This window comes from Athene noctua, chromosome 1 (assembly GCF_965140245.1).
Source record: "Athene noctua chromosome 1, bAthNoc1.hap1.1, whole genome shotgun sequence".
NCBI classification, from domain to species: Eukaryota; Metazoa; Chordata; class Aves; order Strigiformes; family Strigidae; genus Athene; species Athene noctua.
Window position 1 is genome coordinate 140,100,870 of NC_134037.1, and position 18,487 is coordinate 140,119,356.

The 18,487-nt window shown below is 42.6% G+C and overlaps 1 pseudogene; it reads right to left on the minus strand.

Annotated features, from left to right (window-relative positions):
* Nucleotides 1-8,190: 8,190 nt before the first annotated feature.
* Nucleotides 8,191-18,487, minus strand: part of LOC141958009 (ATPase family AAA domain-containing protein 2-like) — a 128,354-nt pseudogene continuing 118,057 nt past the window's right edge.

An 18,487-nucleotide genomic window follows, 5' to 3' on the forward strand; every position in this document is an offset into this window, starting at 1 on the left:
GGCCTGGCATGCAAGCGGCGCTGCTCCGCAGGACCGCCAGTGTCACCAAAACGGGATCAAAGGACTTACTGACACCAGTGGGATGGAGATAAGCAGACACACCTTTGTTAACGGCCGTTAATTTGCTGTCTCACCAACGGCACCCACCTAACTCGTGGAGCAGGCTGATTATAGAGGATACAGTAACACATATTCATCACGTTCTCCTACAGTAACGTGGTAATTCCCATCACTCCTTTTCTTATTCCCACCTCTTTCTGGTCATGCGCACTTCAGTCCTGAAACGAGCCGGGGGGCTGCTTTTGTGACTGCCATGGGTTACTGACCTGAAAGAGCCTCCAATGCCCTTGACCTGAGCATTTGGGCTCCCACGGTCATCTGAACGTTCTTTGAGGCCCTTTCACAGTGTAACTTTTAGAACACCTGGTCTGCAGGGCAATAAATCGTCCTGACCACACAGTCTAACACTGGTACCTCATTACGTGTCTTACACTTTGAATGGAAACCTGGTTAATGATGATTACTAGCCTACATGGCCTCAGCCTGGGACTTTAAAAAGGACTTTGTAGCAGCATAACTGGTTAGATGGTTAGTCTAAATCATTCCTTATTTAAATCCAAATCACCAAAAATCATTAAAATCAGCTCAAATTAAAAGCAAATCAGTAACACCGTGGCAGGGAGCTGCTGCCACTGCTGCCTGGCCATGCATTGTGGGGTCACCCCCTCTCCCCCAGATCCCTCCACCCAGTGCGTGTGGCAGTAATGACCTAATTGTGCATACCTCTTCCTCACTGCCTCTCGCTGCCAACCCCACGGGGGGGGGGGGATTCCAGCCACTACTGGTTTCAGGACCTTAAAGGGTCCTCGTAGAATGATTGGTTGCTGCCATATGACATTCTCCAGGAATTAGCATCATAACTAACTAGTCACAGATTTCCATTAATCAGGAGCAGAGTGACCTTATACATTTATTTGCTCACGCCAACTGACAGACTAAATCTGATCAGGGTTGATGCAGTCACGAGCATGAGCTTACATATGCTGTGCCAGCCAAGCCCTGAAGCATCCACTCCTAAAACATTCTGATCTCATGTGCAAGTGTACAGTGGGATCCACAAACGTTTCAACCCAGAGACTATGGTTAAAAGTCATGACATCTAAACCAGTATCTAGCTTAAACCACTTGTCTTGTGGTCCTGACATTCTTCCAACAGGAATAAGCAGCATTCAGGTAAAAACACCCTTGTCTCCCCATTTAAACATTGATTTTGAAAGAGGCGCCTCATACATTAAACTTTAGATCTGTCTCTACAAATTACAAAGACCATGTTAGCTACTGTCAAAAACAGGGTGCTCTAGCGGAGAACGCACAGCGCTCCACTCCAAAGGGCGAGTCGCTCGCAGCTCCCAGGCAGCGCTGTGCACGTGCATATTACAACATTCTACTGCCGTTACAGCCAAGAGGTTTGCCTGTGTTGATTGCACAAGCCAGAACTTTTGCCCTGGCAGAATTTTAAAGAAGTCGATGTTCTTGTACCTTGCTGTTGGTTCTTCTTCAGTGCAACCTCTGCCTGCGGAAATACTTTCTGCAAGGCTCGCAGAATTTCTGCTAGTGTGTTTTCATGCAGTGGTTTGCAAATAGGGGGTAGCAGTCGCCCAGGTGAAGTCACAGCCCTCTGTGAAGCTGGAACAATCTTCTGCATAGCCATGACAAAATCCTCTGCTCTTATTTTAATAGAAGTGACATCTAACTGCAGCTTCTCGTGACTTTCATATATGGGAGGACAGCAGCGGCGCAAAGCACAGAGGGCAGTTTTGGCACGCAAGGATTTAATGTCAGCGCCACAGTATCCTAATAAACAAAACAAGAAGCAAATGTTAGGTCAGTCTCAGGCAACACAGAAGTCAAGGTCATGGTTTCTAAACTGCAACACTAAAAGACTTTGTGTACAGCCCGAAATTAACTGCTTAAGAGAGAATGTAGTGACTGCACTGCGGAGGAGTGGCTCGCAGCTTGATATCCTGCACTTGTGAAGCAGCCTCACAGTCAAAACTTTGCTCCCAAGAAAGATGCCCAAAACCCATTCTACATTCTGATGGAGAAAAACAAAATCAAAAGCCAAGAAGCATCTGACTTTGCTCCCCAGACGTGCCAGCTGCCTCACCGCCTCACTCTGCAGCACGGCACAGGAGCTGGGGGTACCGCCTGGCACAAGCCCAGATTCCTTGGGACTCAGTCACACACAGTAACTCACTTGGGTTTCAAACTTACCAACACATTTTTCAGCTAGCTCTTCAAGAAACACATCTGATGGCTTAGGGTCCCAGCCTTGCATGTGAATCTTTAAAATCTCCTTTCTGGACTGGAAACAGAACAGTTGCCTTTCAGTTTGTCCTAAGTTTTCTCTTAAGAAAACCTCAAAACCACAAAACAAAACCATAAAGACCCTCACAATAATATAAACAACACTCTTCTCCGCTAAACTTTTAAGAATTTGAAAGCTCAGTTAATATGCTCTCAGCTTTTTCAAGCAGGACATTTAATCATTCTCAACTTGCTCCATTAAACTCTTCCCTGCAGACCCCCAGGAAATCAAATGTGTTTAGAGCTTCCATAAAAAGCAAGTTTCCACAAGTATGAGACCTACTGATCCTGAGGAAGAACTGGTAGTAAAAAAAAAAAAAAAAACCAACAAAAAATCCCCCAAAAAACTTATTTCCAAACAAGAGACTTTTCACCAAAGAAAATTCTCTGAAATTTAGCAAAACTTCATGGTGACAGTCTCATTAGTTCACCAAGTTTGCTTTTCTGCCGGTTCATTCAGGGAAAAGAGTCCTAGCACGACCTTTCCAATTGCTCACTTGTAACAAGGAATAATAATTCTGACTCAAACTCCTGTCACTGATCCAGACAATGTCAAATGTTGCCCATCCTCATCACCAATGAGCAAGACTTTCACTGAAGTGTTTCCTGGTACACCGGTTAACTGTGGCAGATTTCTGCATTTCTTCCACAGTAGGGAATAACGTATTTGATCTGTTCCACGGCACCCCCTCTCCTGCTGCTGAAACCAAGAAGCGAGAGCAAGAATGCTTCAGGCTGAAAGTGCCTAAGTGGATTAAATAAGCAAGCCAGCATGAACCGCTTTGGGAATGAAACATTTTCATTCACTCCTGCACCTTGATAAACGTTTTTGTTATCAAAAATGGAATGCTTGTGTGCATTCTTTCAAAGATGAGAAAGCAGCAATTTATAACTCATGCATACATTCAATCTTTCTTAAACACTTCCTTGACTAGAAGCATCCCATTTTCTTGGCTGGTCACAGCGAAACCAAAAGAAATTCTACAACTTTACTGAAGTCGTCATCATCATAACCATTCAGGACCAGATCAGACCTCCAGAGCGCAAGACAGTCTCTCCAATATCCCTCTTCTGTCCACGTTGTACAGTACTGGTTCTGACTTTCACTGCCCCGTGATACTGCATCGTTACATGGTTTTATTATAAAGATGGACTCTGCCACATCAGCATTAAGACTGAGCTGAAGTTCTCACTTCAGTATTTGGCAAGCTGAAGAGGAGCTCTCGATCAAAGCGTCTGGTCTTTCTAAAGCAGGATCGATGGCATCGGGTCTGTTGGTGGCTCCGATCACCACAACCTCTCCTCTGCTGGCCAAGCCATCCATGAGTGCCAGAAGTGTTGACACAATAGAGCTAACAGGAAAATATCATTTTTATTCGCTGGTTTAGTAAATGTCGTTACCTTCTACAAGATCTTCTCCAACGATCACTCAAAAAAGACAAGCTTTTAATTGATTTTTTTAACTATTAGTGACTCATTTGAAGACATAACAAAAATAGATAGAGTAACACAAGCCTTGTGCTGATGTCAAGCTTAGTAAATTGTTTTCAATTATTGTTTAAAAATCACCCGAAATTTAGTAGCATTGAATTACTAGTTTTCCGGATAAATGAATGTGTCACAAAGTTAAATAGGTTGTGATCTTCTTTTCACAAAGATCAAGAAGCTTCTATGAAGGTACCAAAAAAATGCACTACCTGTGAATTTGGTCTTGCTTGCTGCACCACACAGGAGCAAGAGCATCTATCTCATTAAAGAAAATAATTGAAGGTCACATCTGGTAGGCCTGCAATGAGAACACAGGGTTATTGACAGAAGCAAACCAGCGCTATTTTAAAGGGAAAATGGATGAAAAACGTTATGGTTGGAAGGTCACAGGAACTAGATTTTTCAGACCAGCATCAGGGATCTCTACTAACTGAATGAATGGAGTAAGTGGCACAAGTAACAGAAGACAGCGGCCTCTGTCAAGCCCCTGAGACTGGGTGACAGGAAACAAATCATACCAGTAGTTTTTACAGCTCTTCAGCAGCCCCTGAGAACAGAGCCGGGACTTAATTCAACTACAGGTTCTGGAAGCAAGCTTCTGTTATGAATTTAAATGACCGTGCTTTTCGCCCGCATCTCCTTCCCTCTGATCTAAAGCCACCATCTCTCTTGCCTCTTGAAACCCTTTTTGTGGCTGTTATTTGGGAGGGGGTTTTGAGCTTCTGTTTTGGGGGGTTTTTTGGTGGCAGAGGGTGTGGGTTTGCTTTGCAAGGTTTTCTTGTTTTGTTTTATTAATCTTTCCCAGCACACGTCAAGATTTCAAGCCCCCCAAAAAACCCACTGGAAAAGGAAACCCTGACAATCCCATTTCAGTGGAAGGAACTGACAAAACTCCAAAAGGCGTGAACTGTTCTTAAAAATACTGACCACAGAAAATTACAGTTACAACTCGGACAGAACACATGGCACATTTCAACCTTACCTGATCAAATAATAAACAAAGCTTTATTCGTGAGTTCAGACTCACCCACCCATTTACTCAGGCAGTCAGTACCTTTCCTCATAAAAACGGCTCTTCTCCTGTCACCTTGGCTACATTCGTTAGCAAGTGTAAGTAAGAAAAAACCGCACAACTCTTCTCTCCTAAGCAAAAGACTTCTTCTCTACAACAGCAGCAACAGCTGAAGTGTGAGGAAAGACAAAACAGATGGAAGTTTTGTGTTCCTACACAATTCAACAACGCGGCAAACAAAATGAATAAAGAGGATAACACAGACGTACAAAACCTTGAGAAAAAAGTCATAGTGTCCCAGAAGGACACTACCAAAACTGCTGACAAACCAACAGGGGTGGTTGCAGCATGGGGGAGACAAACAAGAACAAGCTTCAGTGAAGCATGAGACCAGGCTCTAACATGAATCACCAGTTTATTTTTCAGTGATGCACTGCATATTCATTCTTGTTTTCACAAGAAGCAAGATTTGATAGTAAAGCATTTCATTCTCCTTCAGAAAGCTTTAAGTTACTGGATTTGGTCTCCCAGACCATCCAATGCTGATTACAAATGAGGAGGAAGTCTAAAGCTGGGAGGGTATTCGGCATTTCCAGATAATCATACTCTTCATCTAAATAAAAAAACCAACAAACAAAAAAAACCCCCAACAACAACCACACCGCTCTTTCAAAGAGAATTCCAATGAATAAAGAAGTAAAGCACTGAAAGATTTTACTTGTACAATTTGAAGTAGTTTTAAGTTACTGAAAGGAAAGAACTTTAAGTCCTATTTCAATATCCACAATCGAGTTTTGCTGACCAAGAATATGTAAAGCTAACAATTAAATCTCTAATAATTCCATCTCATAACGCAGAACTAATTTAGCTGTGTCAGAAGCGGACACATTCTTATTTTAGCCCAAGCACAAACACCCACTGCAAGGGTCTAGTTGCAAGTAAAATGGGTACCTGGGCCCTTGAAAAAAAAAAAAAAAATTAATAAAAGAGTCAGTGGAAGAGACAAGTGGACTTCCAAGCAACAAACGACAGGCGACTACCAGTAGGTAATCCCTTCCTGCTTATAAACTAATCAAGTTGCCTTGTACATAGAACTCAAACAAAAACACCACAACTCCACCTTTTAAAAAGGCAAGACACCTTTGAAGTGTATTCTCACCACACACTCAATCTTTGAACCCACACATATTCTGGATTCAATCCGTTTTCAATCAATCACTTTTTGCTACTGCTAAAAAACCCCATCAACGCTGCTAAAAATTCTGAAGCATGGAAATATATTGATACCTCAGTCAAATATTCTCCAGAAAACAAGTGAATTATAGTTTGAAACAACCTCTGTTACCTTGGTGTTTGAACTTTCAATCTCTCAAGGAATTCCGGGTAAAACAACAGATAAACAACCATCTCTCTTAAAGCTGCAATGTGGTCAGAAAGACCACCCACACCATCAAATCGCACCTAAAGAGAAAGTCAACAGAACACATTTCTGCATGCTAAGGAAAGCTGCGCCCTCAAATGAGGTTCCGTCAGAAATCACACGTCAGCACAAAGGGAACCTTCTGGGCGGTTTTCAAATTGCTCGAGAGAAAACTGTAAACCAAGGTGGTTGTAGACAGCACCTTACTGAAAGCTTTTACAAACACTGGAAGCATCTCCCTGAGACAATGAACTAAAAATACTCACCGAACAATCTATTTGCATTGGATCACCATCAGACAGACTTGCTCCAATTCTCATTCGATCCCTGGGAATTCCCTTTAATTCGTCTTTCCCCCAATTTACTGGAAGACACCTGGTTTGAATGCAGGAGAAAGAGAAAGGCGCTTTCTAACTCAGGATGCAGCTAGAAGGTTTTTGCTTTTAGGAGGATGGCAAGTGAATGCAGAAAACCTTATGGATCTCCATAAACTTCCTAAAGAGCTAAATATTCCTTCAAATGGGTTTACATTTAATATCTGTGAGCAAATAAAGGAAAATGGTCACTCCAGATATTGAGCTGTTAATTATTTTTCAAAGCTAGAGTCTGAACAGGGTGGCACGTTTGTTCTCATTGATCTTGAGCTGCACCTCTTGAAACATACCATTTTGGAGAGCAAAATTCCTAGGAAAAGAAGGAAATAAGAACATATTTACCTGAACCGTATCTGTTGAGCTAAGAAGGAAGTTCTGCCTCATTTAGGCGTTTGTTCTCTTAACGCTCCCAACTTGAGAGCGTTGCAACTAATGGCAGGCAAGCCTTGGACTGCTTCTACACCAAGAAGTAGAACTTGGTGGGGGGTGGGGGTGCGGGGCAGAATCAGCTTCCGAAGCTAAAGCTCCCCTCTGCCATGCTTTTCTTGTGGATAACTTGAGCTTCATATCTTCTGAAAAAAATTATTGCAGCAAAGTCTTTCTTATAAAATTAGACTTTAATGAAAAAAAACAAACCCTGTTATTTCAAAATTGGTTCTGAGGAGCAGTCAAGTTTGACCATGCATGTCCTGGGATTAAAAACTACTTAGGAGAGTTCTTCTCCTATTTCTGATTCATTTCTAACTGCATTCAGAGGAACATTAAAACATTTCCTTCAGGAGGACAGCATTTAGCCCCAGGAAACCAAAGGGAACTGAAGATACACTTTTTTATGCCTGTTGATCTTATGCACGTGGGTATTTCTGCAAAGAGGAGGAGCGGTATTTGCTTTTACTAGGAGAGGAAAGCTGTGATGACCGTGAGAGGGGGCTTGTTCGTTTTACAACCCAAAGGTTCATTAAGAGTCCACCAAACTAAGTCTCACACTGCAAAGGGCAGAAAACAGACCAGATTCTTCTACTTCTTGAGACTAACTTTCCAAGAGCGACTTCCATTAGCAGTCAGTGGAGATGATGACAGAAGTGTGAAGAACGCTGCTACAGGAGGAAATAAGATTTTTCTAATGTCACATCCGAACTAAAGCGTCACCAATGTTAATCTTAACTAGCCAAAGAAACTCCGCAAAATTTAATCCTTTCCCTCAGACCCTATAAACAGATGGGGAAAAAAGCCGGGGGAAAGGCCAGGCATAGCAATAAGCTTAAGTGAAGTGCTATAGACTGCTCAGTGAAGCAAAGAGACATGAAACAGTCTTTTTGGCACATCAGAAACAAAAGGAAACCTAATGATAACACAAAGTGCATTATTTGACAGAAAGTCTTCAGTACTGAGACATCTACCAAAGGCAGAACTGTTTGATACACAGCTCTAACAGTCTCCAGTGATAGCTTGGTGTGCAGTGATAAATATTGTCTGTTCCAGTAATAACCGACAGCAGCTAAGGCGAGGCACCAGGCCACTGGATCCAGCTAAAGCACGCGCTCGTCATCACGGGTGTTGCAAGAGAGGAAGTAATCTGGAGGAGAGTCATAAGAAACATGAAGAGAGTCAAAAAGTATGCCTCAGAAAGAAAAGCTCTACCTCAAACTGCTCTGTTTTACAAAGACAAGTCTGGGGACAATGAGAGGATACAGACACATTACCCAAATGTGGTAACAGCGGGCTTTTCAGTCCAGCAAAGACACAAGAACCACTAGTCCAAAGTTAAAAGCAAATAATTCCCGTTATAAAAAATGGCATTTACTTCTAATCAGCGCAGGGGAATTAATTTAACAATACAAGTGAAGCAGACTGCCTTGCTGGCAATGTCTAAAGAGAGTGAAAAAAGGGTGTTCTAAATGATGCGTGCTCGCTCAAAGAGGTCTCAATCCAGGGCAGTCCTCCAGCTTGCCTCATGCAGGTTGCTTCAAACAGGGCTTCTGTAAGTACTCACAAGCTTCCTTTTTGTTTGACAAATCCTTCTCAGCAAAACCACACTGCTGGCCAAAACCAAGAGCACAGCTTTTAAAATTCCACTTTCATTCCTACCTTGAATGGAGTATTTGTTTTTCACCTCACAAGTTTCATAGCAAAATCCACTTTTTATTTATACAATGCTTATATGCACATTGACATGCTCAGGACACTCTCTGTACTTCTCTAGTGTAAAAGGAACAAGCTTTAGAAAACTCTTTTCTCTTAGGATATTATTAATAGCAGGAATAATTAATAAATATATATTGCTTAATAGGTTTAATACAGCACAGGTGCTCTAGGGAACAATACTGACATTTTAAGCAATTTAGAAAAGCTAGGTAATGAAAAGCTAGACGTAGATTAAGTATATGTTAAATAGAACATTTTGAGTCTTTTCTCAGAAGTCTAAAAGTGAATTATGATGAAGATTGTTCAGAAGTGACCATGATGACTGAAGGCTGCATCAGTGAGCAGTGGTGTCCAAGGAGGAATTGGAACAGAGTGATAAGAACTACACAAAACTGTGGAATACAATGGACTTTTGAAATTGACGATGAATTGAGAGCTCAAAGTTCCTGGAAAATCACCAAAGACTCTTTGTATTGGATGTTATATCATATATAGAGAGAGGGTGCTTTTTGTGAGCTGTGGCCACTCCCTGAGGTGATGGCCCAACTCTGAGTTGTGAATAAGGCCAGCCTAGAGGTGCCTGCAGTCTGGTGAAACCCTTTAACAGTAAGCGGCACCTATTCCAGCTTGCAGACCATCGCCATTTCACATGACACGGTGCAAAGGAACCTACCAGAAAGTCCAAGCGGCTCAGAAATCAAGCACAAGTACTCCTCGATAATGTTCGCTACCGCAGATACCCTGAGCCCTTTCAGGGACCCAGAACTGCCTCCGTTACCTGGTTTAGTGAAGTCAGTGTTAATCTCTCACGCTGCACACCCTGGTCTAGGGGAGAGCCGAGCATCAGAAGGCGTACCCAAACCCAGACACCGAAACAAAGAGCTTCACTCAACAGTCAGGATTGCGTATAACTATTAAGCAGGTATTCATGATTTGCAGCGCTGGGCAGCACTGGAGATTGCTCCACCGCAAGTGCCACATTTACTAACTAAACGCTCCGACTAATACTGTGAGAGACAAGAAACCAGGCACGTGAGAAACGAAGAAAAACAGCCCGAGAAAGCAAAAGTTGAGGCTGATTGAAGGAATGCCTCACACACTCACAAGACAAAACTATGAGTCACAGGGCGCACAGTGTGGAGGTTGAAGCTGACAAGGCTGCCCAAATAATACCAGATGCAGTTGGAGGAGGGAGCTCTGTGGAGACAGGACGGCTCTGCTCTGGTGCACCTGGTCAAATTTCAAGGGCCAGCTGTCCGATGAATGACCTTTGCTCCATTATTCACGGAATGCATATTAAAGTTAACACCCCTCAATATGCTAATGAAGGCTAACATGACCATGCTAATTACTTCATCCCATGTACACCCCTCCCCGTACATGGAATACGTAGGTGTGTGGGTCAACCTAGGGGATGGACCCAAGGGAAGTGTGTATAAATCACGGGGGAGGCGGGGGGGGGTGTGTGTGGTGGTGGTGGTAAGTGCAGTGAAGACAGATGCAAGCGAAACAGAGAGATGCCTCCTGGAACCCTCGCTGGTGGGATCAACGCAGAAACCCAGACTGTGATCTGTATTTCCCTATTCCCTCTATCTCCCCCTTTTCCCTTTTCCACTAAGAAATGCAAAGCATATTGTATTGCTTGCCACAACTTGCCATATACCTAGCCAATTATTGCGTGTCCGCTTGGTACATTGTGGGTGGCTAATAAAAGTTTGGACTTTGAGACTTGTTGTCTGCTCCGTTGGGGATTTGGGAATCTGAATCACTTGCCACCCTCATCTGAGCAGGGCATGACATATAGACAAAAATCATACATATGCATCAGATTTCTTAGAAAAGGCAGTCTTATGCTAATGGATTCTCAGAATTCATTTACAAAGTCTGAGCATGCATAGTAAAACTAGAGTGAGCGTCTTCTCCCCTCCTTAGGGATCCACGTAGCCTTTCTCACACTGTCTGTTAGTAAACTTTAGGTTTCTCATGTCCATATATGCTCATAGTTATCTCATCTGTCCTTCCGTTCCTGTTTGTTCCAAGGAGGTTAGTTCAGACCAGCTTCCAGTTACTTATCTTGACACTGGCATCTTCCTAGACACTGTTTTTTTAGGTTCATGCTATTAGTGCTATTAGGAGTTTTTCAGACTGTCCAAGGTCTGTCTTATCTTTACTAGGCAAGGAGTTAAAGGTTTTTAAACATCTTACAAGTAGGTAATGACTACAGAGGGTAGTTATGAAAAACTATAGATGAAATTCTATACAATACAGTAAAATACGGGAAAAATAAAAGCTAGTAAAACACACGTGATGTCTAACGTTAAAACGAAATGTAGCAACTTCCCTTCAACACCCCCACAAGAGCAAAGCAGACACCTTCCCCAGTTTGGCCCACACAAGCACCGCACTGTTCCTCCACGCTCACCCCCACTGGGCCGGGCCTGGCTTGGCTCGGCCCGCCTGCCCCCGCGGCCGGCGGCGTTGGGAGTTCCCGGCTCACCCGCCACCCCCACACTTTCCCCGTCCCAGAAGAAGCGCGGTAGTTTGTGAAGCACAAGATGACATCGCGGCCGTGAGTGAAGCGACGAAGAACAGCAGGGAGTGTTTCCATGGGAAATATATTGAAGTTCTCAGTTATTGTAGTGATGAAATGCAACAGTTGCTGAAGAAAAAAATGGAAATAGCAAGTTGAGAATAGTGCGAGATCCTTCACATGGGCTCTTTTATTATTTCAGAAGCTAAACAATTGTAGGGGGAGGCGCTCGGAAGATCTCACGATGTACGGGAAAAACAGAGGCACATGAAAAGATCTCGTGATGCACGGAAAGAACAGGGAACTAAAGATCTCGCGATGTACAGAAAGGGGTATATAAAGCAATTGCGCAGTTAATAAATCGAACAGATAGCATCCACCATATTGGCGTTTGTGCTCTCTTTTCCTGCGGAGGTTAACCTCCTGCAAGGGTTAGCTGTGATCTGAGAGCCACACCCCTGTGGCTAAGCAGATGGAAAAAAACAGCTAATGCCTTACCACTACAAACAATAACAGTACAACACAAGTGACATCCTACTTCCTTACATTGTTTAATAACATGAGTGAGCTTCAGAGAACAAATACCTCACAAGATCTAACTGGAGAAAATGAGTTGACTTTTCACCCTTCAGAAAAAAGGAAGGCTTAAATTTCAGACCTTGTTATTACTAATCAATCACATCAAAAATCATAACTGTGAATCAACTGCTTCCAGAACAGCAGGGAACGACACAGTCCGCCACAGCAAAGCCACCGCTGCATTTCAGGAGAGAGGCTGTTGCTGCAGTGCAGGGCACCACAAAATGGATCTTCTAGATACAGGTGTGCCAGCTGGAAACAGGAGCATCCTTAGGGGCTCCCCATTACCCATCAGCTGAACACGCACCGTGCCTACAGCTGCTGGCAGAACACATTCCTCAGGTGTCTGCAGCAGATCAGGAAGCAAAGTCAGATCCGTTAGTTCCTGCCTCTAAACTGACAGAGCGGATAAACCAGCAGAGTCGGATTACCCACCTCTGGCACAGTTGTTTCTGGTAAAGGTGTGACTGATAATCTCTGGGAAAGCAACAGCAACAAGAGAGTGGCAGCACCCTCTTCCCCTGCTGTGGCTGTTTAGTATCTGTGTGTGGTGTGAGGCTGTGAAGAGGCAGCTTAAGAGAGCAGCCACACCAAACGAAAACACTACTGCCTCCCAACTGCCCAGCATCAAACTCTGCCTCCCTCACAGCAGACGCCTTTCATGGCCGTAACTCTCCTCGCAGCTGAAACATATATAAAGGCTCTATCATAGGTACCCTCTGTCCAGCGGACAATAACCTCGGAGCACATGCTGTGAGCACCCTGACTCTGTGAAAAACCTGTGTGGCTTCTCTGCCTACACGGGGAGACATGAACAACAAAACCCTCTCCCTGAAATCCGCTGCTTTAGGAAGCCGGTGAACTAACAAAGTTAGTTTCACCGCTACAAATAGGTCACAGCTTCAAAATGGGACAGAAATGGTGTTGACAAGCCCCTTCACCAAAGGGGACTCCTGTCTGGTCACAATCTCCCAGCACAAGGAAACATCCATGTCATACTCGCTTTCTCATCCTGGCAGGTAAACAGCAGCCCTCCTCTGCACCGACCAACTTCCAGCACCGCAACCTCGTAATTTTCCTGATTCTCCTCACTGCAATATCCCCTGCAGATCAGGTCCTTCTTGCACCCTCTCCTGCAGCTAGGCCCAGCTTTAAGCCTTTCCCCAGCTGTAGCCTAGGATAGCAACTTTTAGCAACATTTTAATGGTTGGACTAGATGATTTCAAGGTCCTTTCCAACCTAGATGATTCTGTGAACTTCTCTCCTACAAGGGACTGGAAAGTCCTTATCACACTGTAACTGTATGAATGCAACATTTTAACAGTGGATTTTGAAAGAATTTCAGAAAAGCCGGTATTCGTATTTTATCCCTGATGAGCTTTATGTCAGCCTGCTAACTTCAGGTTTAAAGTCATCCCTGCTAGAAACAGAGGTCATTTTCAGGTTCCTATTAAGTGAAAACCTGTAAGAAACCAAACCAAAACCCCCAAATCCATCCTAAAAACTGTTACGACATTAATAACCAACAGTACCAGCAGGTTGTCAGTGGGCTATTTTAAAATTCAACAAGCCCTTTTAAATGAAAAAATTGGGCAGAGAACCCAGTCTCCTAAAATTTAGTTCACCAAAAGCAAGAACAACAGTCTACACCAGGGGTGGAAACACAACAGTCACAGTCCATTACCAGTTCAGTTATTTCACAAGCTATATAGCCTCCCCATAAATTGTTTTAATTGGCATTGGTTAACAACTGACTTAATTTACAACTATACATGTAGCAAGAAAACATCCTACTTCACTGTTAACAGAATAGAAATTAGACTTACTGTGAGCTCCTGGAAATCGACAATCACTGGCTGCGTGACAATTCCCACTGAGGGCTCGACACGTCTCATCACCTGCTGCTCTTCTACCCAAGAACGTCTCGCACAAGTTGCGGAGAGTACCCACGAATCTGGAATGACACAAAGTTCTTCAGTCAGAATTTCTGCTTATCTGGAATACAGTATCAGTGAAGTATCCTGTACCTGGAACACAGTTTCTGGAATGACAGAGACAAAACAGTTACCATTTCTTCACTGAGAAATGCTTCTGGCAAAAGTCACTACTCCATAAAAATCAGAAACCCAAGACACAAAGAAAAGCACTACAGAAAAAGGCAGGGGAAAAAAATACAGTCGCATTGCCATTACAGCCCTGCATGGTAAAACTTCCAAAGTAATTTAGGTCGGGAAACACATCTTACACCACGAACTCTAGGACATAAGTCTTCTATTCCACATGTGACTCTGGGTCCACACTGCTTGCAGCACCGCTGTTTAACTTATGTGGCTCATTACTGGGCAGATACTCATCCCATAAAGGAAAGTCATCAAGTGTTTTTCTATTAGGTACCATCTGAAAAACAAACTTCAGAATCAAAAAATCAGCAGCTGCAGAAAAACACGAGTTTGGGTAGTGTAACTAGAGGGGAAGCATCATTATGCGAGAAACACGGAGTGCTGGTTCTAGGGAGGTACAACAGAAATGACAGAATGGCATTAAAAACGACTAAAACCTAATAAGTAGCGTAACCCTCCTTGGGAAGAAAAAGCAGCTATGTGACCTGTTTGACCTTTCACTTACCATGTGAATTTCCTTCTTCCGACCTTTCTGCTGTTTGGCAAGCCCTCACTTCACTGTTCTTGCTCAGGTCTGGATATTCAGGACTCATGGCGCTCCTCTTTTCAAAAGCAGATTTGACCACAAGCAGAACTCCTTCTCTTTTCATTTTCTGCCCCAGATTTATCTTCATTCCCCTTTTTCTGCCATTCTTAAAGCATGTTTCCATTTTCTTCCATAGAGTCATCCTGCGTGGACTCAACTTCAGTGAGGTCCATATTAGAAAGATGTTTTTTCTGGAGACTCTTCGCTACTCTCTACCTCACTTTGCTCTTCCGAAACTTTATTCTTGAGAATTCCTCCTCTTTGCCGCAATACCTGAAGAGCCTTTGTTCTTTTTGTGTTTTCTTTTTGACATACCTACAAAGAGATACCAGAAAAAGTAATCCAAAACATTATCCAAACAGTTCTTCCTTCAAAATCCAGCATCCTCATCTTACTTGACTTACAACGAAAATGATCAAAGGAGCTCAAGTACCCTTGTCTGTCTCCCTGCATGTGTCTACAGAAAGAGCTGCAAATTAATGAGGTCCACTTGCCATTAGATTTTTAAATGCCAGCTGCAGAATTTCATTCACAAAACCATCAGCTTCAAGATTTCATGAGCAGAAAATTCTCACTTTAGAAAGGAAGTATTACTGCAAAGCAAGGTTATGAGGTGAAGTTGCTTTCTGTCTTATTATGTGAACTAATCTAGATGATCAGAAAAGCGTTGGAAGACAAGCCCTTCTGCACATCTGTTCTAAAGCTGTAAACTCCAAAAGCTAAATATGCATTGGGAGTTAAAGCCATTAAAGAGACGATTCTAAGGAACTACTGGCTGAAGAAAACATTGTCCATAAAGACGTACGCCTCACATGCTTTCTAATTTAGTTAACCTTCCTTAAAACAAATTTCGCATGTCTGCCTTCCAGAAAAAGCCACCGTTCCTTGTATTCCTGGAGGACTGATCGAAGCACGTGGGTGAGGTCAACGGCAAAATTCTCAGTCATGCCAGTGAGACCAGGAAACTTCACACTATGTCACGTGCTTTAACTGAGACACACAAGTCCCTTTGCTCTTTCATGTCCTCTTCACAGCAAGAGTGAGGAAATCATCATCTTTCCTTTACACATCTATCATGATTGCTCCCCAGTTTCTTTCCCCTTTTCCCCTTCAATGGGAAATCACAGTAAGAGAGAGCACAGAGTTCAGCATTTCAGGGCAGGGAAGGGAAAAATGCTGTTTTCTATAAGTAAGAACTAGTTGATTGTTCAGCAACTGCCAGGTACAACATTTCTGACTTCAAGAGGCAGCGATTTAGGAGCCATTAAAGGTCAGTTGGGCCATCAAGGCCAGTATCTTACAAAGCAAACCAACCACTGTACTTGAACTTCCTAACCATACTGAATGAATGACCTCTGGCTTTATCTCACATTTTGAAGGAAAAACTCCGGCATGAAGAACCAGGCCTCACAGAAACCTGTCCTGTCACAAGAACAGAGAAGGTACCTTTGACTTTAACACCGTCTCCAAGAAAGTCTGAATAAAATGCAACTTGTCTTTAAGGCCAAGTGTACGGGAATTTACGGGTGCTGCTGGTATCATCATTTTTTCTTTAGCCTTTGGTTTTGTTTCCTTACACCCAGGAACAGAGTTCTGCTTTGGCACTGCACAGTAGGAAGATGGAGTTACAAACTTGCAGTAAAGAACAGACCAAAGAATTGTATCTTGCACTGCTGGTCACAAATTCTACTTCTACTCAATTTATGTTACTCAAACACAACCATATGGAAAATTATTGACAGAAAATTCCCACCACTGCAAATACCGTGTAGCTGTGAACTTACAGCTAGCAAAGTTTTATAGGTAGTATATCCTCACCTGCATTGTCTCTTGATGCAGGAGGTTTAGCAGCTTCATTTACAATTAAGTCGCCAAAAAACTTTCTTCTTTCATCCTTATTGGGCAACCAGAGTTGAAAAACTTCATAATCATTAATAAACAATTCGTTTATCTAAAGCACAAGGAGACAAGATATTACAGATATAAGGCCACACAAGTTCATATTCTATTCCAAAAAGGTGAGTACCTTTCTAAATTAGACTGAATAATCACCTAGTTAAGACCAACTGTGAAAAAGCTATCTTCTTGGCCTTAAAAAGGCTAGAATTTCATAGGTTACCATAGCAAATTAAGTCTCTTTTCTAAGGAACATCCCTAGAGTTCAAGCCCAGTGAAGGGGACCATATGATCTACTGATAAAGTGTTGACAATCAGCACCTCCAAGACTGCTGGTTTTGGATTTCCCTGCCTGTCTGACCTTTAGTCTGAACCTTTATGGCAATGACAGAAGGAACAGGCAGGGCTCAACAGATGAGTGTGGGCTTTTTGGGAAGGTGCTTTGCTTTGTTTTTTATGAAAATCAATTTCAAGGAGGTATCTGAAGTTGCACACTTCCAAGTTTTACTCCAGTTTTCAATCTCTACTACCAAAAGGTATGGGGAAGGAATTTCACATTCTCAGATGTCTAGAATGCTAAGCAGGTACTCCTACTGAAGGGTGTTAAGGAATACAGCTGAAAATTGACTACCAAGTTAATCAAAGAGAAGTTGGAACGCAGTTTTCTAATTTGGAAAGTATTCACCTACATGAAGAAAGAGACTGAAATTTTTATGGAAGTATTTAAATTTGAAACGACATTCTGTCATTAACAGTGTGACCACTGCACTTTTTCAGTAAAAGCATCTTTCATTTTCAGTAAAAGCGTTCTCAGTGCCATTTCCATGGCAAGCACTGTAGATTCTTGACTAAGAACATACTCAACCATCTCGAAGTCACTGGAACTACGATCTGAAGTACATTTATACATCTGTCTAATCAGCATGAATGTGTCAGAAGGGTGAAAAAGTTGGGTCAAAGTCAATCTCTGGACTCAGAAAACCCTAGACACAAATGCCTCCAGCACTGTTTTGTCTAAGAAAATTTTAAGGGACCTGGTTAGGGTGCCTGAGTACTAACAGTGTGGATTTGCTTAACAGTGCACAGTACTCCAACGCTTAAAGGATTGATCAATTAACAAGAAATGGAATAAAAAAAAAAAAAAAAAAAGAAAAGCATCAACAGAAATACCTTGTTCAGGAGATCTGCGTGGCACATGTCAGATGTTGCAAGCAGCAGAACTGGAGCAAATGCTGGAATGTTGTGCAGTAGTGTTATGAAAGTAGCTTTCAATGTATCTCCAGCAGCCTCCCACCACAAATGGGTATCTGAGATACAAATGATACTTGGTGCTGTTCTTTGAGCATCTCGTATCAGCTGGTAAAAGAAAAGCTTGGATGAGAAAACTAAACCATGTGGAACAGGCTTATTTATTAAGTAACTACATTATCAGTCAAACTGTCTTACAAAATAGGAGTACACGAAGCCAAAAGATCAAAACTAACCAACAAAAGAACCACTTCTTAACAATAGGGTAAAATGTTCACTTGAGGTCTCAAAGGAGTTGGGGAAAGAGGCATGGTTTTTATACAAGCAAAAGGCATTTCCTAAGAAGAGTGATTCTGGTTCGAAAGACACTGGCACTGACATGAACATAATCGTATTCACCCACAGATTTTTAGCTGTACATTTATCATGACGTGACTCATTGTGCATGCTTTCACTTCTCCTCGTCATTCTGTGGAGTGAACAGAGATTGGACATCTCAAAACACAATACCTCAACAAGTGTCTTCGATTGACATTTTCACTTAGTATGGCCATGCTTTTGTCAAAGCTGGAGCCTAAACAGGGTGGCACGTTTCTTCTCATTGATCTTGAGCTACGCTCCTTGAAACATCCCATTGTGCCGTGAGAAAATTCCTAGGAAAAGAAGGAAATAAGAACATATTTACCCGAACCATATCTGTTGAGCTAAGAAGGAAGTTCTGC